This window comes from Phyllostomus hastatus, unplaced genomic scaffold, assembly GCF_019186645.2.
Source record: "Phyllostomus hastatus isolate PE091 unplaced genomic scaffold, TTU_PhHast_1.1 phas_contig_159, whole genome shotgun sequence".
Classification (NCBI taxonomy): Eukaryota; Metazoa; Chordata; class Mammalia; order Chiroptera; family Phyllostomidae; genus Phyllostomus; species Phyllostomus hastatus.
The window spans coordinates 1648004-1671857 of NW_025333640.1; the positions used below are offsets into that span (position 1 = coordinate 1648004).

At 56.4% G+C, this 23854-nt stretch overlaps 1 protein-coding gene across 11 annotated transcripts in view; it reads left to right on the forward strand.

The window, feature by feature from the left end:
• The first annotated feature begins 404 nt into the window (after positions 1 to 404).
• The window catches only part of PTPRS (protein tyrosine phosphatase receptor type S), a 95776-nt gene continuing 72326 nt past the window's right edge, over positions 405 to 23854 (forward strand). For 7 of the 11 annotated variants that reach the window (XM_045830790.1, XM_045830795.1, XM_045830793.1 and 4 more), the window contains exon 1: positions 405 to 609. The gene's annotated coding sequence lies outside the window, so the exon portion shown is untranslated. The remainder of the gene's footprint in view (positions 610 to 23854) is intronic. The other 4 variants (XM_045830798.1, XM_045830800.1, XM_045830799.1 and 1 more) reach the window with 1 other exon arrangement.

Consider the following 23854-nt stretch of genomic DNA (forward strand, 5'->3'; position numbering starts at 1 on the left):
AAATTGAAGGAGCTGGCTTGTCTGGAGCATGGAAATCTGGGGACAGAGTGGTGGGTGCGAATGCCGAGAGGTGTCTGGATTTTGGACGAAGGAGGCACTGCAGAACCTCGACAGAGTTTATAGCTGGACACGGCAAGCACCCTGGCCTTTGTGCGGAGTGTCCTGGAGCTCACCAGCGAACCGATGGCCGGAGGAGTCCCTCGCACTAATGTCGCTGCCCACGTGTCACGCGAAGCTCCGTGCCCCACGTGCTCCCGCGGCTCTTTAAACGCCCGCCACCACGTGGCTCAACCGTACTGCCTCATTGGCTGGGGGGCGTGGCGGCAGCGCGGCTGCGCAGCGACACGCGCAGGCCTGCCCCGCCCCGCGGCCGGCGGCGGCCGCGGCGGCGCTGGCGGAAGGGATGACGTCACCGGCTGGAGGGGGGCGCGCAAGTCGGCGCGAGGGGAGCGCGAACCGCAGTGAGTGTCCTCGCGCCGCCCGCCCGGCAGCCCGGCCGGCGCGCGCACGCCGCGAGCCGCTGGCGCTCGGGCTCCGCTCGGATCCCATGTAACAGCCAGGATGTGAAGCGGAGCAGTGCCGGGGGAGCCCAGCCCAGCCAGCCTCCAGGTAAAGAGGGAACAAAAATTCTGAATTACCATAAAATTGCGGGCACTCCAATCAGGGTCTTGGAGGCAGCCGAGTGGGCAGCGCGCCGGCTTTGTGCCGGGGAAGCCTGCACGGCCATTGTGCTCTGAGGACGCCAGGCTGCAGCCGGCTGCACGCCCAGTCTCTGCGCCTGGCCAGCTGCGTCCGAACAATGCCCCCGGGGGCTGGACTAGGCGGGGGCTACGGGGCCGGGGGCTTCGCCGCCGCTGTGGAGGGGGCTGGGCTGGACTCGCCTGGAGCGCGGCGTTGGAAGCTGCCCAGCGTCGCCGGCTGCACCACCCCGGGTTGCGGGCGGGGCGAAGGCGCGCAGGGGGGACGTGCGTGTGTGCGGAGGGTGTCCTGGCCCCGGCGGCGCCGGCGAGGGACCCCCAGGCGGGTCCTGGAGGCAGGGGGCGCTGTTCTGGGGTTGGGGGTACGCCGGAGCTCCGGAGTGGAGACCAGTCCGGGACGGGTGGCTCCAGGTGGGAGCTAGAGAAGACCGGCAGGTGCGCCCAGGTTGGCTGCTTTACCCGCCGCCTTCCGTCTCCAGTCTCCATCCCTTGGGACCCCTGACTCAACGCCGTTTCCCTCGAGCGTTTTCTTGTCCTCTTCTCTCGCTTGAAAGGGGAGCGCCCCTCCATCACCCTGGCCTTGCCCCACCCTTCTGCGGCCCTGGCGTCCCCTTCCAGACCCCCGGGCGAGGCAAGACTTAGCCCCCAGCACCAGGAACTCTGGCGGGCGGACAAGCGCGCGCCCGGCATCCGACCTCCACTGGGCGCAGGGGGTCCCGGGAGAAGGGAAGCCGCCCCTAGATCCGCCAGCCCCGTGGGTTCTGCAAGCCCCTGGAGCCCCCTGGGGGGCTGGGAGGGTCGGGTCGGTGACGTCACCCAGGGGGGCGGAGTCGTGGAACGAGGTTGAAGGGGGCGTGCGGGGGTGGGGGTTACCCTGAGGGGAGGCTCCCTGAGTTAGAGAGCCAGAGCCCTGGCGCAAGGGTTTAGGCTAGGCTGCGGCCAAGTTCACTGCTCCTTATGGAAATCTTTCAAATTTAGGAACCTGCCTTAGCACTCCCCCTACAAATTCAGGACACTTACCCCCTCGAAGTCCCTCTAAATCGGGGAACTCCCCTTTAGCCGTTTTCTCTCCAAAATTCTCAAATCAGGGAACACCCCGCAAACTGGATTTTTTTTTCAGCCACACCCCCCAAATCTGGAACCTCCTCCTAAGCGACCCTTTTCCAATTTCAAATCCTCCTCTAGTAGCTCCGTAAATAATGCAGCTTTTGAGAGCCCCTTCTTCTGCAACCTTTCTTCAAATTTAGTCACCCCTTAGGGAGCTCATCCCCCCAAATGAACAAACCTCCCCAGCGCCTCCATCTGGGGGGCTCCTTCTCTCTCTCTCTCTCTCTCTCTCTCTGTCTCTCTCTCTCTCTCTCTCTCGTGGGCTCAGCTGGGATTCCCCTGCCTCCCCCCCCCCATCTCCATTAGGGGGAGTCCCTACTCTGAGCACGGGGCCCTTCTGCCGCTGGTCAAACCCCTGAAACACCAGCCTGGGCAACACCGCTGGTGAAGGGGATGGCTGAGGTGTCTAGACTGGGTGTTGGGACTCTTAAGAAACCGGACAAAGCATGAGGCTTCTGGAGGGTCCCCACCATAGGGACCCACCCGCTCTCGGCCCCCAGTGGCCTCCGTCCAGACTTTGGTTGTTGGGGTTCTGGCTTTCTCTTGATATCCCCTGTCGTCATTGTCCCTGGGGTGCAGGGAGCGAGGGCCCCTCTTTGTTTGGGGTGCCCTGCTTTCCTTTCGGAGCCGCCAGCCGTCTTCGATAAGAGGAAATCGGCCCTCCCTGCTACTCCTGTGATAACAGCTGCTGCTGCTGAAGCCTTTATTAATGCCTGAAGAACCCAGTTGATGCTTCCATTTGCATAGCTTCCCTCCCCCTCCCAGGGTCCCTTTCTTTTGTACACCCCTTCGCCTGCCAGTCTTGCCTGCCTTCTGTCCTTCAGCTTTCTTCTTCCTCTGCCAGCTGATACTTTGGCTGAGGAAGGCAGGCAGCTGGGGCTGGGGACGGCTGCTTCCCGCGCCCCCGAGTTCCAGAGCCCACCACCTTGGACCTATGTCTCTGGTTGCACACCCCTACCCCCCATGTTGCCCTTCACTGGGCATCTTTTACTGCTTGTGCTGCCCGCTGTCTGTCCAGCTCTCCACTCTTCCTCTCCAGAAAGCTTTGTTCTGCCCCATCCCCAGGGCCCTGGGGGGGGGGGGCACCTTCACCATGACACTGCACTTCTTTGGGCCCAGCTCCCCCCAGCCCCTTGGGGGCTGCCACCCGCCACACTCTGTCACACTGAGAGTTGGTATAATTGGGCTCAGGCAAGTAAAACGTCGCGGGAGACCTGGCCTGCCTGATGAGCTCATGCATTTTCTATTCTTGCCGCCTGGGCTACCTGGGCCGGTGACATCGGCCCCCCAAGGGTGATGAGGGGCCGGTACTGTCGGTACTGTCGTGTCGGTGGACTTGGGTAGTCTGGCCCACTCCCTTCAGGAGATGGGGGATGGGTTCTGGTGTGGCCTTGAGGTGTGACATTGGAGGGCATTCCTGGGGGCGGGGTGGGCTGGGCTCCCCCTGGGAACCCTCTTCTCCCAAGGCTCCTCGAAGGCCCCTGTGCTAGGCATGTGGTAGGCGCGGAGGGAGGGTCACCGAAAGCCGGTGCCTGCCTGCTGCGTGTTGCATGGAAATCACTCTCCATTGACCGTACTTCTGGTCTTCCCCTCAGAGCCGTTCTTTTACCCTGCTTCCCAGGGGTTCCATGCATCTCCACTCATCCATGGGCCCCACCTGGAGCCATGATGCTCAGGGCCCAGGTGTCAGGAGCAGGTGGAAGGGGAGACGTTCCTTGGATGTCAGGGAGTCGTGGTGGCATCTGGGGGGATGATTCTGGAGCCATCACTCTCCACCCATTTTTTCCTATATTTGGGTTGAACGGAGCATGGGACTCAGCCCGGCATTTTCCGGACTTGGGTCCAGTCAAGGAGACAGATCCACCTTTGCTGGGCAAATGGATTTCCAGGAATGACTCAGTTTCCCCTCCTGTCTTGTGAGTCCGCATTGCACAGCATTTCACAGGTGTTAGAGTGCAGGGCAGACTTCCAACTGCTGCTTCCAGCATCCAGGCTCCAGGAGACCTGTGGCTCTGTTGGTTATTCCGGCGGCCGCACGGCCTGAACGATGATCAGCGAGTGAGGTGGCTGGGGAGGGACAGGCAGGGATGATGTGACTCTGAGGCACAGAGTGGCCGGGCGCCCTCTACCCTGCATTCACCTGCTAGCCGTGACTTTAGTATCTACAGCGACCGTGTGTGGGGGAATATAGGGATAGCATGGAGAGAGTTTGGGGTGGAGAGGAAAACCCTAAAAATAAAAACGGATATTTATAAACCCAGCAGGTTTGGGGAATAATTGACGAAGCTTAATGTTTTCAGCTGAGAGCAATTTCCCTCCCTGACTGCATTAGGCTCCATTTGTGGAGTCATTCAGAGCCAGCTGAAGGTTCTTGAAGAGTGTGGGTCTTTGGCGGGTGCCTTGCGAGCCGGGGCTGTTTTTGCGGGCGGGGGGCCTAGGCAGGGTCGCTGAGACACCAGGATTTCCGGCAACTCTTTATCCAGGGCAGCCTCCTGTTCACACCTGCCGGTGGTGGGCATCTCCTTTTCCAGAATTTGCAGGGAGGAGAATGCCCGTCTCCCACAAAGCAGGTGCAGGCCGTCCTTGCTCTGTCCTTCTGTGCAACAAAAGATACCTGGGGTGGGGTATTTGGAGAGACACCCCCCCCAGCCCACCAGGCAGGGCGGCTCAGCCTCCAGTGGTGGGGACAAGATGAAGGCATAACTGCCATGCCTGTGTGGGATCCACGTGCCAGCCTGACAAAACCCCGCCGTGGGTGCATGGATAAAGTCATGTCACTGCCTGTATCAAGAGGAACTGTAGGGTTCAAGGACTTTTCAGATGGTTTTTAAGATGTCTTATTCCCACCTGGTCTGGGACCAGGAAGCTGCTTGGCTTGCAGGCTGGGGAAGATGGGTGCTGAACAGGAGTCGAGGTTCAAGTGCACGCTACTGCCCTGTTACAAGGAAGATGGACAGCCCAGAGACAGGCAGGTGTGGCTGTGAGAGGCACAGGAAGTAGTGACACCTGGATCTCTGAGCCCTGCGGTTCAATTTGTCACCTCCTCTGCCTTTTAGAAGCTCAAGAGCACTGAATATAATGTGTGGGTTTATTTTTTTCCCTTTTCCTTTTTTCTTTAAGGGGGAAAAAAAAGACACTTAAAAAAAGGAAAAAAAAATCCCGGCGTACCATTTCTGTCTTGTCTCTGGCTGATATTTCTGAAGTGGCAGTGGGGGGCAGGGTGCATGGGGAATATGAAAAAATCAATTGGCTTACACTTCTGCAAAGGCGAAAATTAGTGAGCGGGTGGGAGTGACTCACGGGCAGGGCCTGGACTTTTCCTTGCTTTATTTTTGTCTCCTTCCCCCCCCCCCTCCGAGGAGCTGCCGATCCTGGTCCCCTTCCGCCTCCCCCTCCCCTGGCCTGGCCAGGCTGGGCCTGGGGGTTGGTGTGGTTCCACCTGGCTTTGGAATCCCCTCTTTTCTGTCCAGAAATCAAGGCACCCCCAAAGTCCTGCCGATGCCAGAGAGATCCCAGACGTGAAAAGCCTCCCAGGTTTTTGTTCAGCATCCCCGCTGGTTCCTTTCTCAGTCCCACGGGTCCCACTGTGGTGGGGGGTTTGGAGCCTGGGTTTTGGGTTGCGGTGATTCCTCCCCTGAAAATGCCTACCTGGACCTGAATTGAAAATGTCATTTTTCTTTCCAAGGGGCAGATTTTGTTCAGAACTCCCTGGGTGGTCCCTGTGACTTTTGAAGTTTTTAATCTTTGCTGTTAGCTCCTTATGGGAAGGCGCTAACACATGGAGGAAGGCCAGAGGTCCCTGGCCTTCCTCCTGGGGAAACTGAAAATCCCTGTTTTTCTCCTGGTTCTCGCCTTCCTCTCTCCATCTCTGAGTGGCCTCACCTCTGCCCTGTTTCACTTGCAAAATGAAGTTATGCCTCTGATTCGGGGTCAGAGGCCTGACTTCCAGCACCTGCCTGGCGTGAACTGTGCACACTCGGGCTGGTGAGTTGACCGCCGTGTTGCTTCATCTCCCAGGGCAGGGCGGTCGCAGCCTGCTGCTTGTCGAGCTGGGGCAGGAGATGCTGTGCATCTGGCGCGCGGTCCAGCATCGCAGCGCAGCCCGGAGACGTGGGACCCGGGTGGGGGCAGCAAGGCGGAGAGGGGCTGGGAAGATGCTGTGTTGTTGTGCGGGTAATTGAGTGTTGGTGGAGATTTAGGGGTTCTGGGAAAGTGAGGTTGACACGTCTGTGTGTGTATAATTTAATGCCGTTTATAATTAACCTTGTGATCAGCAAATGAGGGGATGTCGGGGGGGATAATAATAGCTGCTCCGACTTACTTGGAGTTGGCGCCCCGTGCCAGGCCCTCTGCTGAGTAAGCACGTAAGGCGTGTCCTCATGCCTTTAACCTTCACATGCCCCATGAGCTCCGTCGCGGTGTTTGGAGCCCCCTTTTTCAGAGAGGGAAACTGAGGCACAGGGAGGGATCTTCATTGGCCTAGGGTCACACCGCTCATGAGTAACAGAGTGAGGAATCTGGCCCAGGGTCCACAGATGCCAGAACCCGAAGTCTTAATTGCTGCAGAGTCGGGTGCTCTGCTCCGTAGACACAAAAGTCGTTTTGATGACATTTCACCTGCTGGGGGCGCCTCCGAGTCACTGCGGAGGCTCTGGGGCACCCAGCTGCCTTCCTCAGGGTGACAGAAAAGCATGGATGCTGCACTGCAGCTGCCTGGGTTCGAATCTCAGCTTGGCCACTGGTCATCTCTGTGACCTGAGGCAAGTTGCTCAACCTCTCTGTGTTTCCACTGTCACATCTGGCGGATGGAGAGTGACGGCACCCAGCTCTCAGGGCTGTCGAGGGGTTTACGTGAGTTCACATGCGGAAAGCTGTGGATTGGTCCTCAGTGGGACCTGCCTGACGGGGGCTCCCCAGCAGCCCCCATCCTCCATGGGGTCCAGCATGGAAGATATGTTGTGGTGACTCAGTCATCGCAAACTGGGGCGTTCCTCGTGACTGGCTGCCTAATCAAGGCTGCCCCACTTCTGCAGCAGGGCCGAGCCAGGCGCCTGGCAGGATCTGAGCCACGGGAGGCCAGGTGAGGCTGCCTCGGAAGGCTCTGGGTGCTCCTGGGACCCAGGCGAGGGCCCCCAGCTGCCAGGATCTGCGGCAGCTTTGAGTGAGTGCCGGGGGGGAGGGGGGCGCGGCGGCTGTCAGGGAGGCTTCAAGGCTGTGCGGTTGCAGCTCGGACTGAGGGTGCTCAGGAGAGGGTCAGTATACAAGCTCCATGTGCCACATCCATCCATCCTTTCATTCGCCGATTCACTCCTTCAGGCAGTCAGTGTTTGTTGAGTGCCAGCTGCCAGACAACTTGAGAGCCAGACTCTGGGTTCCAACTCCAGCTCTGTTGCTCACCAGCTATGAGACCTCGGACTAGTTATGTAGCTGTCCTGTGCCTCAGTTTCCTCGTCTGTAAAATGGGTGTTTTGGCATTGCATCAGTCATGATAGGATTATTGCAAGGGGCATGTGAACTAAGCCTGGAAGAGGGAAAACGCTTTGTAAGTACTTTCTCTTTTTAAAAATTAATACCAAATAAAAATGAAATTTTGGGGACATAGCAGTGAACAAGGGAAGCTGGGTCCTTGGACCCTGCAGTGTATTGGCGGAGATAGTGAGCACATAAATAAGAAGGAAAAACATTGACTACAGCAGGGTTCTGAGACTGAAAATCCGGTGGCCCCTAGTATATCGCCTGGCCACTATTTTGTCTGTGGTGGGGGGACAGGGAGGAGCTTTCTGAGATGCCCTCTGAGCTGAGACCTGGAGGGAGACGGATGAACAGGTGCTGGGGGCAGTGAGCACAGAGCCGGGGGAGGCCCTGTGGCTGTGCGGCTGCAGGGGAGGGAAGCAGACACACGAGGCAGAAGGCCCCACTGGAGAGTGGGCAGGGTCCCCTCACATCAGTCCGGAGGGGTAAACTGAGGCAGAAAGATGTGGCAGGACCATCATTCTCAAACCCCAGTGCCCACCAGGGCCTGGCAGTGGTGCCAGTGGACGGTGTGGGCTGGGCTGGCCCCCCAGCTTCCTGGGCGCCCCTGAATGGCTCCACAGCCAGATCTGCCAGTTGTTCTGAGAGAAACCAGAAATCTGCATTTCCTATGAAATCGCCCTATTTTACATCCTTGGATCTTTCTTTTTCTTAAAACACCTGCATTTGCCGGTTGTGTCACCTGGAATCACCTCCCTTGCCGTTGCTGAGCCTCTGGTCCATCGGCTGGAGGGTGGATGCAGGGTTTGAAGTCGCCCCGACGGGCTGTTTAACGGCACCAGCCCAGCCACTCACGGGAGGGCCGAGAGCAGGGCCCGGGCCAATATCCGCGCTCAATAAACGTTGGCTCTGATTATATTAATATTGGTCATAATGATAAACTTGACTTAAATTAAATGCTGTGCAGAAAAAGCCGGCTGGTCCCGCGGGGCAGGGCTGTGAATTATCTTCTGGCTGCAGGACCTGTTCCTCGCACTCGCATCTTTTCCAGAACATACCTGTTCGCTCCTGAGGCTCGGGTGTGGGGATCAGCAGCGGAATCTGTTGCAGTGGTTTGCAACCAGGGGCGATTTTGCTCCCCGGGGGACACATGGCAAAGTCTGGGAACATCTGGGGTGCTCCTGGCATTGAGTGGATGGGAGCCAGGGGTGCTGCTCAATACCTCACAGTGCCCGGGGAGGCCCCCCACAGGGAATGGCCCAGCCTCAGGGTCAGCAGGGCCGATGAGCAGACCCTGATTCATGCTCAGGACCCATGACAGCCTGAGAAATCTGGCGGTCAGCTTGTGTGTGGATGTCCACCCCCTATGGTCGGTCCACAGGGTCCTGTTGGACTTGAACACTGAGATTACTGATGGGTTTTCTCTGTGCACCTGTCCCGGCCCGCTGCCCAGTCAATTATCGGAAGTGGGTAATCGCCCAGACATGTGGATTCCAGAAGTCGGGAACAGCCGGGGTCTCTGGTGATGGTGCTGGATCAGGAACAGGGTGGGGCTGTTACATCCAGGTTTGTTTTTCCCTCTTTTGTCCCACCTGGCCCTGGGGGCCTAGACTCTGTCCCCATGGGGGGAGGGCTTTTGGAAGCCCGAGCTCTCCGATTTTGAATTCTGACCCCAGTCTTTCCCTGCTGTGTGAGGTAACCCATTATTCCCTTCCCCCAGCCTTGGTTTCCCCATCTGTGAAGTGGGGACAGAGCTTGCCTGCTGCGTCATTGGGGATTAAATGGTGTCACGCTGACATGGTGCCAGGCACCCGGGGTGCACACACGGGGGCTGAATGACTGTCTCTTCACTGCCACCCCCCCCCCCCCGCCATGAAAAACAAGGGGGATGAGGATGGAGCCACATACCTACCATTTCCCAGCGACTACAGTGGAGGGGAGGTGACCTCCCTGTCATGGAGCCGCACTGCCTGCCTGGCCCTGGGCTCCGGCTTCATTTGCATCTTCTCTTTCTTCTGAGAGCAGCCCTGAGAGGTGGCAGCGGCTGCCCAACTTGCAGACGGGGGAGCCTAGGCACTGGTGGGGCCGGGGAACTGGAGTGGCTGGAGCCTTTTGTCGGGGCTGCCTCACCCCCGGCCAGACTAAGGTGTCCTTTCTGTGCTTGTGGGGGGTCAGAGGGCTCTGCACTCGGTTTAGTGCTCTGCTGTTTTTCTTGAAATTCTTAATTTCTGGTTACCCTGCAGTTTGATTTTGCGCTGGGCCCCGCCGTTATGGAGCGGTTATGGAGCTAGAAGGCCGCTTCCCACGGCAGTGGTGAGTGGAGCAGAGAGGCGGACGTTGCTGTTGGCCAGGTCTGCTTCAGAATCTGTTTTTACCTCTCACAAGCTGTGTGGCTTTAGGGAAGTCGCTTTGCTTCTCTGAACAGCACACTCAAACTCCTCTCTTGGCAGCAAAGTCCCTGCCAGCCTCCCTGTCCTCTCCCCCTGCCTCTTGCTCATTCTGCAGCCACCAGTGTCCCACACTAGTTGTCCCAGTTAGGTGGGCCACGGCTGGGGAAGCCCTGCCTCAGCAGCTCGGACACCCCTGCCCAGCTTGCTCCGTCCTGGCAGGGAGACCCAGTCCCAAGTGCAGGTGCTGCTGTGTGCCTTTGGCTGCTCACTTGCCGTCTCTGAGCTGTTGCGTGTCTGAGGGGTCTGGCACAGAAGCAGTGATGAGTGGCCATTGAAAGCCATGGGTTTTGAGGGTGGGGGTCAGGGAACCCTGAAACAGTCCGTGACATTTCCTGTCTCTTGGGAGAAGCCCAAAGGAGTGGGGACCCCAAAAGTGCATAGTCGCTGGGCCAGGTGATTTTAAGACTCAGTTACTCTGATGTTCATTTGGTATATGTTGTGTCTGGCCAGATTGTTGGAGAAGACACTGAAGGAGCCCCCTGGAACAGGCTAGGCTTTCTTTTAGGGATCACATTTGACATTTGAAGAACCCACATTGGAGTTTGGCTTGGCCTCATGCACAGTGTGACCCTGGGCAATTGGATCTACCTGCCAGGGCCTCAGCCTGCCCATCTGTAAAATGGGTATGGGACTGTCTCGAGTGGCTCGGAAGATCCATACTGAGCATGCCTGGAAAGTGTGGGCATGCATAAATATCGTGTGGTGCAGCGTGATGACTAATGCCCTGTGGGAGCGAATTGGGGGAACCTGTATACAGGGCTTTGGGAGTAGGGTTTGGGGGTGCCAAGGAGCAGATGGGCCAAGTCTGGCTTCTCTCAAGGATGTGGAGTCATGCCTGAGCCTCCTGCTGCAGTGCCAAGAGCGGGCTGGCAGGAGCCAATGTCAAGCCCTGGGCAGGTGAAACCGCAGGCCAGGCTGACGCCGTGGTTGACGCTGGCAGGGGGCCTTCCCCGGAACTACCTGAACCATGGTGGAGAAACCAAGTCACACCAGTGTGGCTTCAGCAGGTACTGGGGGGGGTCCGTTCTGAGGTCACCCTGCCAGCTCCGTTGAGGCCTCTGGACTCCCTGTGCAGGGCTCTGCGGGACACCGCCCAAATCTCAGTCATTTGCTCCGACATGCGCTTTTGCCCCGGCTGCCTGGTCCGGCTAATGACTGAGTAGAATTCTTTACACCCATTCATTCTCTTTTAAAACTTAAAAGAGAAAACTTTGTCTTATTCTTGTGAACGGGAATCTGGTATATCTTTGACACAAGCAGGGGGAACCTTACAAAAAAGGGATGGGAGGAGGAGAAAAACCATTGAATCATTTGGCTTCTGCCACAGGCTTAGAGCAGAGGCCGAGGGCCGCTGCGACATTAAAGCTGCGTTAGCCCCGCCGGTGACTTCGACCGGCAGCAGGCGAGGAAGCACCCCGGGCAGGGTGGCCCCCTTCCGGTCGAGTCACTGTGACTGAGCATGGCTGGAGCCGTTCGGGGGTTTCCCAGCCTCTGGGGAGCCAGGTCCCCTCCTGCCTTCTGACGGCATGGCTGGGACTTTATTGTCTGCCTCTGAGTATTCCTTCCTAACAGCCTGGGGAGAAGGTTATTTCTCCCTGAATTCAATTAATGAGCCTATTAAAAACTATTTATTTTCCCTGACAGTTGTTTACTGAGGAGAAGGAGATGAATTGGTCAGGCGTCCTCACCAGGCTGGCAGGAGGAGGTGGGGGACAGACGCCTGGTGCCAGGGGCCCTGGTGCTGGGGGACCACAGACCAGGGGTGCAGCCCTGCCGTCAGGAGGCCCCCCAGACACAGCCTTAGCTCCAGCTGCCAGCACTGGCTCTGCCCTTGGAATCTGGGGGAGGTGGGCCCTGGGGTGCATGAAAACCATCCTGGTGTGGAGGCAGGGAGCTGGCTCCAGTGACTTCCATCTCTGCTTCCCAGGCCAGAGTGTCCCAGATGCACCGGTTTGGAACCTACGACCTGACCCCATTGGGCCGTGTGTTTGTGGCAGGGTGTCCCAGTGATCCTTCCCTTCTCCACAGTAGTTGAATCCTATGACTTATCTGGGTGCAAGACCACCTGGTGAAAAACAAAACAAAACATTTTCCAGTGTACTTTGCATGTCTGTGCTGTATGATTCAATTCTGACCAGTGGGATAAATAAGCAGAATTTTCTGAAAATGCCTTCAAAGGGAGATGGCGCATGCTCCTTCCTACGACTGCCAGCTGGAATATGGAGGGGATGGTAGGCACTCAGGCAGCCATTTTAGACCACGAGGCAAGAATCATGGTTAAGAATGGGGAAATCAAAGAGATGGAAGGAGCCTGGGCTCCAATCATTGTGGGGTGGACACAATAGCCCTGAAAGGCCAACCTAGACACTTATTTGATATAAAGAGAGAAATTATGCCTCTTACGTGAGTTTTTTGCACCTGCAGCCCCACTTGATCCTAACAACAGCATTGTACGGGCCTTAGGAAATGGTGCTTTTCTTGTCTCCTTCAGGTCTCTGCCCATTTTTTAAAAGATTTCATTTATTTATACTTAGAGGGGAAGGGGAGGAGAAGGAGGGAAACATTGATGTACATGAGATACATCGATCAGTTGCCTCTCGTGTGCCCTCAACTGTGGACCTGGCCCCTAATCCAGGCACGTGCTCTGACTGGGAATCAAACCAGCCACCCTTTGGTTCTCAGGCCGGCACTCAATGCACTGAGCCACACCAGCCAGGGCACTGCTCATTTTTAAGTAAAGCTTCCTCTGACCTTCTTAAGATTTGCAAAATTTGCCTCTCTACCCAGCTACTCATCCGCCCTTTGCTGCTCTGCCTTTACTCAAAGCCCTTGTCACCATCCCCATGTTGTGTGCATCTTACTCATCATCTGCCTCCTGCTCTGGCCGGGAGTTCCTGGGGAGGCGTTTTTGCCCATCTTCTCTGCTGTGCCCACAGCAGCCCCTGCGCAGGGCAGGGCTCATTCACAGAGGAAGGAACGAGGCCCGAGGCCTTCCGCCGGGCTGGAGGCAGTGCCTACACTTGTGCCAAGCAGGTGGCTCCCAAGCTCTCCCTTTTCACCCTGCCCCCCAACCAGTTGGCCAGTCCAGGCGGGCAGAGTCGGCCCCAGCGGCCGCTCCTGATCCTTTCTCTCGCCCCCACGTTCTCACCTTGGCCTCCCAAAATAGCCCCTTTAAAATAGCCGTGTCCCTGTGAGCCTTCCGGGGCCTCTGCCCGCCCACGGATATGACGCCTTGCTGATGGGCCGGTCTTCTTACTGCTGAGGGATTTTTAAAAATACAGTTGGTGTTAGGTGGTTTTTTTCACCCCTCTTTTATGCCCGAAGAAGCCCAGTCACCCACAGGGCTACTTTCCCATCCCCACACTTGTCATTTGGGTTTTGCTCTGTGTGTCCCTGTGGACACTCCATGGAGGCACAGCTGTGGAGGGGTGCCTGGTCTGCAGAGCCGAGAGCTCCTGCTGTAGGCAGGCCTGTGCCAGCTCAGGCCTGCATTCCCGAGACTGGTTGGGAAGCCCTGAGTGCGAGTCCCAGCTCTGCCTCTGGCTGGCTGTGAGATCTCAGGCAAGCATAGCCTGTCTCCGAGCCTCAGTGTACCTGTCTGTGAACTGGGGACATATCGGGACTTAGGCAAATGGCTGAAGCTCCCTGAGCCTCCGTACACAGCTGATATTCTGTAGAAATTATAGGCATTTTCTTATCTTTTATTCTTGTCATTTATTGAGACCACGTAAATTAGTGGTTAAGAACTGGACCTCTGCCCTCGCTGGTGTAGCTCAGTGGATTGAGTATCATCCTGCAAATCAAAGGGTCGCTGGTTCGATTCCCAGTCAGAGCACATGCCTGGGTTGCAGGTCAGTTCCCTAGCAGGGGGTGCATGTGAGGCAGCCACACATTGATGTTTCCCTCTTTCTCTGTCCTTTCCACTGCCTAACAATAAATAATATATATTTTTTTTTTAAGAAGAACTGGACCCTGGGGCCAGGTGGCCTGGGTTCAAGTTCCAGCTCTGTTCCTTATTTGCTGTGGTTTCACCACCTGGCGTCAGGTCCCCATCTGTAAAATGGGGATACTGATGACCCCTGCCCGCCAGGGGCCTCAGGAGGATCCAGTGGGTTACTAGGGGTCAACCCCTTAGAGCGGCACTGGGCTCAGAGTGAGGGTGAGGTGGTGCTTGAAAACGGCACATTTATCTGATAACTATTTATCAGGTGTCTTCTGTGGGCTGGCTCTTCCTGGGGATGGGGATGGAGTCGGTGAGATGGACACTTCTCCAGTCGATCTGCTTTCCACCTCGAGGCCCTGGATCAACCGTAGGGCTCTCTCTCTCACCAGGGCAGGGATTAAACTGGCCGGAGGGACATGCCCAGCCCAGTCACCATGCAGAGGCCCCTGCTTCCTGTGTTTGCTCAGCAGGTGTCGGGCCGTGGGGCGGCTCAGACTGGGGCTGGAGGTTCAGGAAAGGGGGCAGAGGGCAGAGTCCAGGGATGGCTCAGAGGTGGGGACAGGAAGGGCCCCCACTGGAGGGGGCGTGGACGCTTCCGGCATTAGCAGGTCCAGTGGCTGGCTCAGCTACAGCCACTGCCTCTCCCACACCTGTGCCTTCAGCTGTCCGGGGAGTTTCTCGGACACCTACTGTGTGCTGGACTCTATGCTGGGGAGGAAGTGCTTGCCTTTGTGGGGCTCATGTTCTGATGGGAGAGAGACAATAAGCAAAATGTGTCATGTTAGATGCTGATAAGAGAAAGCAAGAAAGGAAAAAAGGGATTTGAGAGTAGGATGAGGACTGTCATTTTAAATGGGTTGTAGGGGCAGCTTCATTGAGGAGGTGACAGTTTGAGTAAAGGCCAGATGGAGGTGAGGGAGGGCAGCAGGTGGGTATGTGGGGGAAGAATGTGCGGGGCAGAGGCTACAGCCTCTGAAAGGGCCCTGGGGCAGGACCAGGGCTGGCATGTTGGAGGAGCAGTGAGGAGGCCCGTGTGGCTGCAGGAGAGTGAGCGAGCAGGGGAAGGGACAGGTTGTGCAGGGCCTAGCGGGCTGTGGGAAAGGACTTGGGCTCTCACCCCTTGGGAGGTGGGAGCCCTGGAGGGTTATGGTCAGAAGAGGGATGGGTCCAGACTCAGATGCTCACAGGTGCCCTCTGGTGGCTGCTGGGGGGGTGGTAACTACCTGGTGGGAGGGTGGGGGGACCGGGCAGGGAGATGGGCAGAAGGGACAGCGCTGATCCCTGTAGGTGATGATGAAACTGGGCCAGGTGGAGACAGGAGAGGGGAGAAGTGTCAGATTTGGGATAGAATTCGCAGGCAGAATTCTTGTGTGCTTTTTGTGGGTTTCACCTTCACAGTAGCTGTAAGGGAGAGACTCTTACACCCATTTAACAGATGAGAACACTGAGGCCCAGAGAGGCTGAGTCACCTGACAAGTGCTGCACAGCTTGATGTGGCAAGGTGGCAGGGTCGCCAGCCAAGCTGACCCGCTTCTGGGTTTGGCTAGGCTACAGCTTGCTCCCTGAGCACTGAATAGCCATTGCTCCTTCTTAATTTATAGGTCAGCCACATGCATTTACAGGCTGTGTGGGGTTAGTTTTCTTAGTTCAGAGGTCGGTCAGGAGCCACACCCTGTCCTGTTTTAGGAAAATAAGTACATTGTAAGGCTGTCAGCTGCATGGACCAGTGCAAAGCTGGCAGTTCTGTGAGACCTCAGTTCAAAGTCTGCCCTCACCTCTTGCTAAGCTGTGTGACTTGTGACCAGTGCCTGACCTCTCTGAACTCTCATTTTCTGTGACATGTGTTTGTTCATCCGCTAATGTTTTTTCGAACGCCTGCTATGCCCCAGGCAGGTTTAGTCAGAGTGGTTCTTCCTGCCTTGGTCACTGCAGCCTCAAGTGTCAGGTGACAGACCACGGTGTTCGGGCCGCCTGAGCGTTGGCCGGAACCCCAGCCGTCGTCGGTGCCTTCTGTGGAGACCTTCGGGGGGTCAGCAGCTCGGAGGGAAGGCCCTGGGCAGCCGCCCCGGGGAGATGCCAGGCTCCTGGTGCTGTGTGCACACCCCATACGGGCAAGTCTGGGGTGGGAAGCCGCTCAGAAGAGTTGGGCTTGGGACACAGGAGTTTGGGGAAAGCTTGAACCTTGTATTTTACTTACATTTTCCATTTTGTACCTAGTTCAGGAGAGAAAAGTGATCAAAATCTCTCTTCAAAGAGGTTTATAAAACTCTTTCAGTAGCTATCAAATGATAATTGTGTAAAGAAGTCATGTCCAGTTTAGTTGGCAACTTTTTTTTCTCTTGTTGATGCGTAAAATAACAATATACCTTAAACTCGGTGAAGTATAGAAATTGCCAGACTGGTAACTAGGATGGAGGAAGGGAAGAAAACATGGGAGGGGAGGTCAGGAAAGGCTTCCTGGAGGAGGCGGATACTGATCTAAGATGTAGAGGTTGAGTAGGAGTTAACTGAGTAGTAGGGACAGAAGGGTGTTCCAGGTAGAGGGAACAGTGTTGGCAGACTTCCCTTTGCGTACAAAGTCACAGTGCGCCCTCAAGGTGAAGTGGTTGTTTAATCTTGCCTCTTGTGCTGCTCTGAGTCCCAGATCGGGATGATGGCACCCATGTGGGTGTTGCTCTCTGCTGACGGTTTTGAAAGACCTGAGACCTGGAGGTTTAGGTCCGTCTGAAGCCCTTCAACAAGTTGTTGAGTAGGTTCACACCCTCAGTCCCTTGCCTGGCTAGTGATGAGGCTTCAGCCTCAGACATACAGTGGGCCTGCAGCTGGAAAGGAAAAGAAACCCAAATCAAACTTTAATATAAAAGCAGACGAGTTGATTGGTTCTGTAACAGAGAAGGCTGGTGCTGGCATAGGCCAGCTTCAGGCATTGCTCGACCCAGGGGTGCAAACAAGGAGCCTTTAACAGATGAAGAAAAGCAGACCCAATTGTTTAAAACACTTGCCTGAGTCCACAGAACTGGGAGGAGGTTAAACCAAAATTCAGACTCAGGGCGGCTGTGAATGTCAAGTCTGTGGCCTGGGAAGGTTGTCCCAGGCCAGGAAGTGACAACTCCATTTCATAGATGGGGAAACTGAGGTTCATAGATGGGAAATGGTTTGCTGAAGGTCACCCAGTAAGCAAGGAGCAGAGCCTGGAACTGAGCTCACATCAAACCTGTGTTCTTGGACCTCTCACTGTACGGTTCTCTGTAAACAGGTTAAATGTGGGTGGGTCCAACTGAGGCAGAGAAGGAAAACAGGTTTGCGGGGAGGGGGGGCTAGCTACATTGACCTTCGGCCAGGCTCTCCCTCCCCCACCCAAGAAGCACCCCTTCATGCCTCCTGCCGCCCACCCCAGATGGTTATGACATTCCCCTTGCTCTTGATGAACACATCATGGGTGACAGGTTGGGGAGGTCCCCGCTGACCCTGGCTCTCAGCCAGCCGTGGGCCCTGGCCAGGCCTGCCCATCTCTGTCACAGGAGGAAATGAGACTGGCAGCCAATTGTTATCCTCCGAGCCAGCCGCCTTGCTCCCTGAGGCCCTGCTCCCTGTGTGTGCGAGTTGCTTGCTCAGGCCCTCCGCCTCCCCCCAGCGAGCACCAAACCGACTGCCCACCAATCCCAACATTGCCACCTGCGGCTGCGTGCCCTGCCTCAGCTCCCTTCGCCCTTGGACATCTCCATAGCATTTATTGGGCACCTACTGTGTTCCAGCCACGGGGCGTGGCTGCTGGCAGGCTTCGCCACCACATATCCCACTCTGCCACATCTGAGCTGTGGGATCTTGAGCAAATGTCCTGACCTCTCTGAGAGGTTGATTTCCTCGTTTGTGAAAGCAAGAGAATTAGGTGAGATGTTATGTGTAAAGCATTTGGAACAGTGCCTAGCACTTAATACATGGTCTTCAAATATTAGCGATTATTCTCATTATTGCTACTGTTATTTTAGCATCAGTAGATGTAGCTCTGTTGTTCCCCTCTTCCCGTTTCCACATGTCCTGCGCCCACATTAGCACTCGCTGGATTCCGCCTGGTCACCTCCCAAGAGTGTTTACCGTCTCCACTCCTCCGGTCACTGGTGAGCCAGTGCAGGCCTGCCCGCTGCAGCTTTGTGGGGCGGGCGTGGTTTTCTTCTTCCTTCGTCTGCTCTCGGCTGCTCCCGCTGAGCCAGCTGCAGCAGCCAGTGCCTCGGCCCACCCATTCCCCCGGGGGACGGTTCAGCTCTGAAGTTTTCTGTTGGACCCTGAGATAAGCTTCTTCTGAGAGTTCAGAAAACGGTCACAGTGCCTTTTTTGGGCCCAGGACCCTGCTGGGGGGTCTAGACTCACCAGTGGGTATTCACTGAGCACCTCCTGTGTGCCGGGCCCTGATCCGGGCCCTGGGAACAGAGCTTTGCTGAAAAAGAGGAAAAAGCCCTGTCCTCACAGAGTATAGCGGGGAGAAGGACAACACACAAATAAATAAACTGAACATTTATTAAGGGCCTACTGGATGCCATGCCTTTAAGAAAAATGAAGCCAGGGAAAGGGGTAGGTGATAAGGAGGGGCTGTTCTGCCTACTGAATCAGGGTGGGCCTCTCTGAGGAGGTGGCATTTCAGTAAAGACTAGCAGGAGGTGAGGAAGTGAACCGTGTGGAGTTCTGGAGGAAAGGTGTTCCTGGCAGAGGGAACAGTCCACACATGGGCTCTGAGACTGGCCTGTGCCTGGGTCATTGGAAGAACAGCAAGGCAGTCTGTGTGGCTGGAGGAGAGTGAATGAGAGGAAAGAGGGAAGAGAGGGTGGAGCAGGTGGTACACAGCCTTGTGGGCTTCGGGGAGAACTTGGGCTTTTAGCTTCAGCGGGGTGGGAACCCTGGGTGGCTGTGAGCAGAGAAGAGATGGGACTCGGCCCGGCGTGCTCAGGTGTTTTTGCCACCGCGAGGAGGACAGACTGCGGGGCCAGGGGACCAGGGTGGAGCTGACTGCACTAGTCCAGGTGGGAGGTGGCAGGGGCTGAACCAGATGGAGGCAGAGGAGGGGGGGTAAGTGGGTGGGTCCTGGAAGGATTATTCACAAAAGCCAGTGGGATTGGTCTAGTGGTTGGGTGAGGGTGGGAGCGAAAGGAGCCAAAGGAGTCCTGCCTCTTTGACCTGAGCACCTGCAAGGACAAGACGGGCAGGCGAGGGGACCTGTCTGTCACAGGACAGCCACGGAGGTTCCCAGAAGGCAAAGGGGCTGGTTCTCCCTGGAGGCGGCAGGTGTGACCTGAGGCCCGTGTCCCTGTGCGGCACTCGAGCTGGCGCCCTCAGTGAGGCACATTCTTCTCTCGGCCTGTGTTGCAAGCACTGAGAATAGCGCCCGGCCACACCTTTAGGGCGGCTTGGGGCTTTGCCAGCTTTAAGCTCCACTGGGGCTCTTCTGGGGTGGAAATTTAGAGATTCACGGAGGACACCAGTTTGGGATGCAAAGGGGGCCTGGTTTGCAGACACAGAGACTGAAGCCCAGAGAGGCCGAGGCCTGTGCCTAGGCCACAGAGCACGTGGCAGGGGTTAGACCCCACTCATGGGCCTGTGCTCCCTCTCCTGCCCTCCTGGCTCCTCTTTCTTCTTTTCCTCGTGTCTCCCACCCCCGGGCTTGCCAGCTTCGGTTCTTGGTGGTTTCTAGGCTTCCCTTGGCTCTGGCTTCACGCCCACCTCCCCTCTCCACGCGCTTTGGGCCCTGGGCTGCTGCCAGGTGGGCTTAAGGGACTGGATGAGCACCCTCTGCCTTACGCCCAGGGTTCCCTCTGGCCCTGCCCAGCCCCCAGCCCCACTACTGATGGAAGAGGAATGGGAGGGAGCAAAATTATATACACACGAACATATAAAAATTAGTTTAGGATCTGGGCCAAGAACCACTTGCGCTTGGCCAGGCATTGTGGGTAATTCATCGCTGATTACCATAAAAGCCAGAGCCTGGCTGACAGGCTGCTGTGGGGCTTTTGTTTAAGATTCTGATGAATATATAATTTCTCTCCAGGTCTGGAGCCTGAGGGTCCCGCCACCCCCGCAGCAGCAGGACCCCCGCCCATTTCCCCGCTGCTGAGTGCTGCCCCCAGGGAGGATGCGCCCGGCTCCTGCGCAAGGGACGGGCTGTTCTGGCCAGCCCGGGGGCCAGGCTGGCCCCGTGTCCCGAGGGGGCACGACCTTAGGGAAGCTCAGCTTGGCATTCCATGCCCACCGCCAGCCTTGTCATGCAGGCCCAGTGCCCTCAGTCCTCATGTGCATTTATTAGGCTTCTAGTGTTTACCAGGCCCAGCATGGATGCAGGGGACGCTGTGGCGATTGAGGTGGACAGGGTCCCTGCCCTCTGTTCTTTAAGAGACTGTGGTCGATGGATGAGTGGAAGGGTTAGGGTTAGGGTTAGGGTTATCTATATTTAAAGATTCCCAGGAGATGCAGGTTAAAACAACGAGATAACCATTTTTTGCCCATCCCCTTGGCACGGTGGTCTGGAGCTGGTAATATCTGGCACGGCAGCGACAGGGGTCCGGCTCTCCGGGCACCACTGGCAGGAGAATAAAGACGCGTTGCCGCTTTTCACCATCTCTCATTTTTAATGTGTGCTTCTGGCCAGATCGTGCACATGCGTGGGGCACCGTTGAGCATGCGCAGAAGCATGCACAGTGGAGAGCCTCCACTGCCCCCTGGATCCTCAGCTCTGTCCCCACTCCTTCCCAGAAGCAGAGGTCAGCAGGTTTTTTCTGCAAAGGGCCAGATAGTAAATCTTTTTGGCTTTGCCAGCTGGAGGGTCCTGTTTGTACTACTTACTCAACTCTGCTCTTGTAGCGAGAAGGCAGCCAGAGACAATAGGGGATGAATAGGCGTGGCCATGTGCCAATAAAGCTTTATTTACACAAACAGTTGGCGGGCCAGATTTGGCCTGTGGGTTGTAGCTTGCCACCCAGTTCTGCATCAGTCCAGTAGAATTTTCATGCATTGATAGAAATGTTCTCTACCTGTACTTTCTAACAAAGTAGCCACTAACCAAATGTCCTCTTACGCATTCGAAATGTGGCCCATGCAACTGAGGACTTCAATTTTCTATTGTATTCTACCCCATTCCATTTATTATTTTTTAAAAGATTTTATTTGTTTATTTTTACAGAGAGGGGAATGGAAGGAGAAAGAGGGAGAGACATATCAATGTGTGGTTGCCTCTCATGCGCCCCCTCCTGGGGACCTGGCCTGCAACCCAGGCGTGTGCCCCGACTGGGAATTGAACTGGCGACCCTTTGGTTTGCAGGCCCGCACTCAATCCACTGAGCCACACCAGCCGGGGCTACTTCATTCCATTTAAATGTAAACAGCCTTGTGTGGCTGATGGCTGCCGTTTTGGCCAGTGCAGTTACGTAGGGTTCTCCTGTTCACACTCAGAGGTGGGCGGAGTTCCACTCCTTGGTTTGAGCGAATGGTAGCGTCCTTTACGTGCTGTTCTGTCCCTTGGTGAGTGTCCCCCCCCCCCCGCAGTTTAAAAATGCAAGATTGTAAAAGTAATTTCATAATTGTACATCTAGCTTCCCCATTCCTTTTCACACCTGTGGAACTACTCTCATAACGCCAAGAGATACTGATTTGGGGGGGCATTATCTGCTCTGTCGTACCGTTCCACTCTTAGCCGATCCACTATGGACAGGCTCTTGTGTTATTTCAAGTCTTGCTCTGACAACTTTCTACATGTGTCATTTCAGGGGAATGTGTCTGTCAGATAAATTTCTAGAGGTGCCGTTTGTAGCTCATGTGAAGCTACAAAGGGAATGCGAAGACATCCTTCCGCCTCTCAGCACTGAGAGAGACAGATGCTTCCCCGAGGGCCCGGGAGGCACGGGTGCAGAGGTCTGCCGCGGGCACGCACTGGGGGACCCTCGTGAATGGCCCAGCCTTGTCACTGGAGGAGGCTGGGAGGCAGGTGAAAAGAGGGGTCACACACAGGAACGTGTGTCCAGTGTCATGTGGAAAAAATGCAAGTTAGGAAACGACACAAGCAGGATGATGCAATTTCCACTTAAAAGCCCACTCTGTGCTCGAGTGCTACCTTTGGTCTGTGGCTGCGCGGGAAAGCTCTGCGGAGCTCCACGCAGGCTGACAGCAGAGGTCGCTCTGAGGGAAGGAGGACGCTCCCTTCCGCGGCATTCACGTCTACTGTGTGCCAGCTGCTGTTGGTCCAGGCCCGAGTAACTTCAAAGGACACGTCCCCTGTCCTCTTGCAGTTTGCAGTTTAGTGGGGGAGGTGGAGCGTAAACACAGCACAGAAGAAAAACCACATCCAGTGTCAGGGTGGGGCGTCGCTCTAGGAAAAAGAATTCAGACAGGGAAAGGGGAGAGCCAGAGGGAAGGCAGAATTTCGAGTAGGGGGTGCTGGAGGCCTCCCGGCAGGGGTCCACTGCAAACAGAGGTGGTGAGGGAGGCAGACAGGTGGGTTTCTGGGGGCAGTAGCCCTGGCGGTGGGATAGACGGTGCAGAGGCCTGGGGCCGAGTCCTCCAGGACAGTTGCTGAACCCCAGCCACCATCTGTGCCCACGCCTCTGCCTCCTTGCAGCTCCCGGTGCCAGGGGCAGCTGCTAGAGGACAATTAATAGTAATGATGATAAAACACTGCTTTGGGAGCCCGTGGTCCATCCTGGTGCCTCCGGGTGGCTGCCAGCCCCAGCCATGTGATGGCTGCGAGTCACAGATGGGCTCAGTGCGGGACGCTGTGAATTCTGGGACCTCATCCTCCCAAGCGAGGCAGGAGGGTGAGGCCTGGGAGGGAAAACCGAGGCTCAGATGAGTGGTCTGGGGAGGGGCTGAGAACAAGCTCGAGTTCAGGTTCCTGTTCTGTCATTCATTAGTGGTGAGAAGTTGGGCCCAACCTCCGTGCCTCAGTTTCCTTAACTGAAAAGTGGGGACAATACTACCATTTATTAATACCATTTATTGAGGGTATTCAACAAGCTGCTTATGTATGCCTGGCCTTCAGAAAGAGTCAGGAATAATAGCCAGTGTGTTCCTTGAGCACCTACTATGTGCCCGGCTCAGTTCTGAATGCTTTTCCCATACTAAGTGCTAAATTAAAGAGCGTTTTTAGTAGTCTCGGGGGAGATGGCAATGGGTCTAGATCCAAACCCCTGTCTAAACATGTCACCTTCCCCCTGGTCTTGAGAGCCTGGGGAGCAGAGAGGTTGTCACCTGCACCTGCGTTTGCACAGCAGGCCTGCCCCACCCCCGCCACCCCAGAAGCTAGCCCCCTAGCCCCTGTCTCCTCCCCCGTGGGACGTGACTGGGACTCAGCCCGGGGTTTCTGTTCTCACCTCCTCCATTTTGTCCAGTGCTCCTTAGGTCTCCTCTCCCAGTTTCTACTCTTTCTTCACATTTTAGGTATTTCCTCTTCCTGGAAGCCTGCCTCATTCGCAGGCCAGAGGCATGCTCCAGCACAGCTCTGATCTCTAACTGCCTGAGCCCGTGTCCCTCCCCCACAGGCCGGTGAACTCCTTAAGACGGGGCTGGGGCTGCCTGGGTCGTCCCATGCCGCCGGTGCTCGGCCCGGAGCCTGGTGCACCGTCGGGGCTCTGTAAAAGCAGGCGAGGCACGCAAGGAGAGTATCTACAGGAGTGTGGTGATGGTTCATGCCGTGACTATATTCATCCCTCAGGTGACTTGCCCCGCACCCCTTCCACCTGTAGTCCCATTTCTCAGCTACCAGGCACCTCTCTCTCCCTAGAACTTGGCCTTGGCCTGTGCTGTGTCCTCTGCCCAGCACTCCCTCCTCACCCCTGTCTTGCGGGGCTGCCTTGTCTGCCACCCGCCTTCCCCGGAGAGGAGCCCTGGGAGGCTGTCTGCCTGGGCCCCTGCTGTGTCCTCGGAACTCGGGATAGTGCCTGGCGCAGGGTGGCTGCTGAGGTTTGTGTGGTGACCAAGGCCAGGTCCCACCTCACTCGGGAGGTCAGTCAGGGGCTGCTCCAAGCCCTGCCCTGGGGACCTCGCTGGCCTGTGCCTCAGTTTCCCAGATTTCAAAGGCCTTGAAGCCACAGAAGTCAACCTCAGGCACTAAAAAAAACAATTTTCCTCTGTACAGGTAGGGAAACTGAGGCCCAGAGAGTGTCGAGGACTTGCTCAGGGCTACATAACTCCCTGGGGATGGAGCTGGG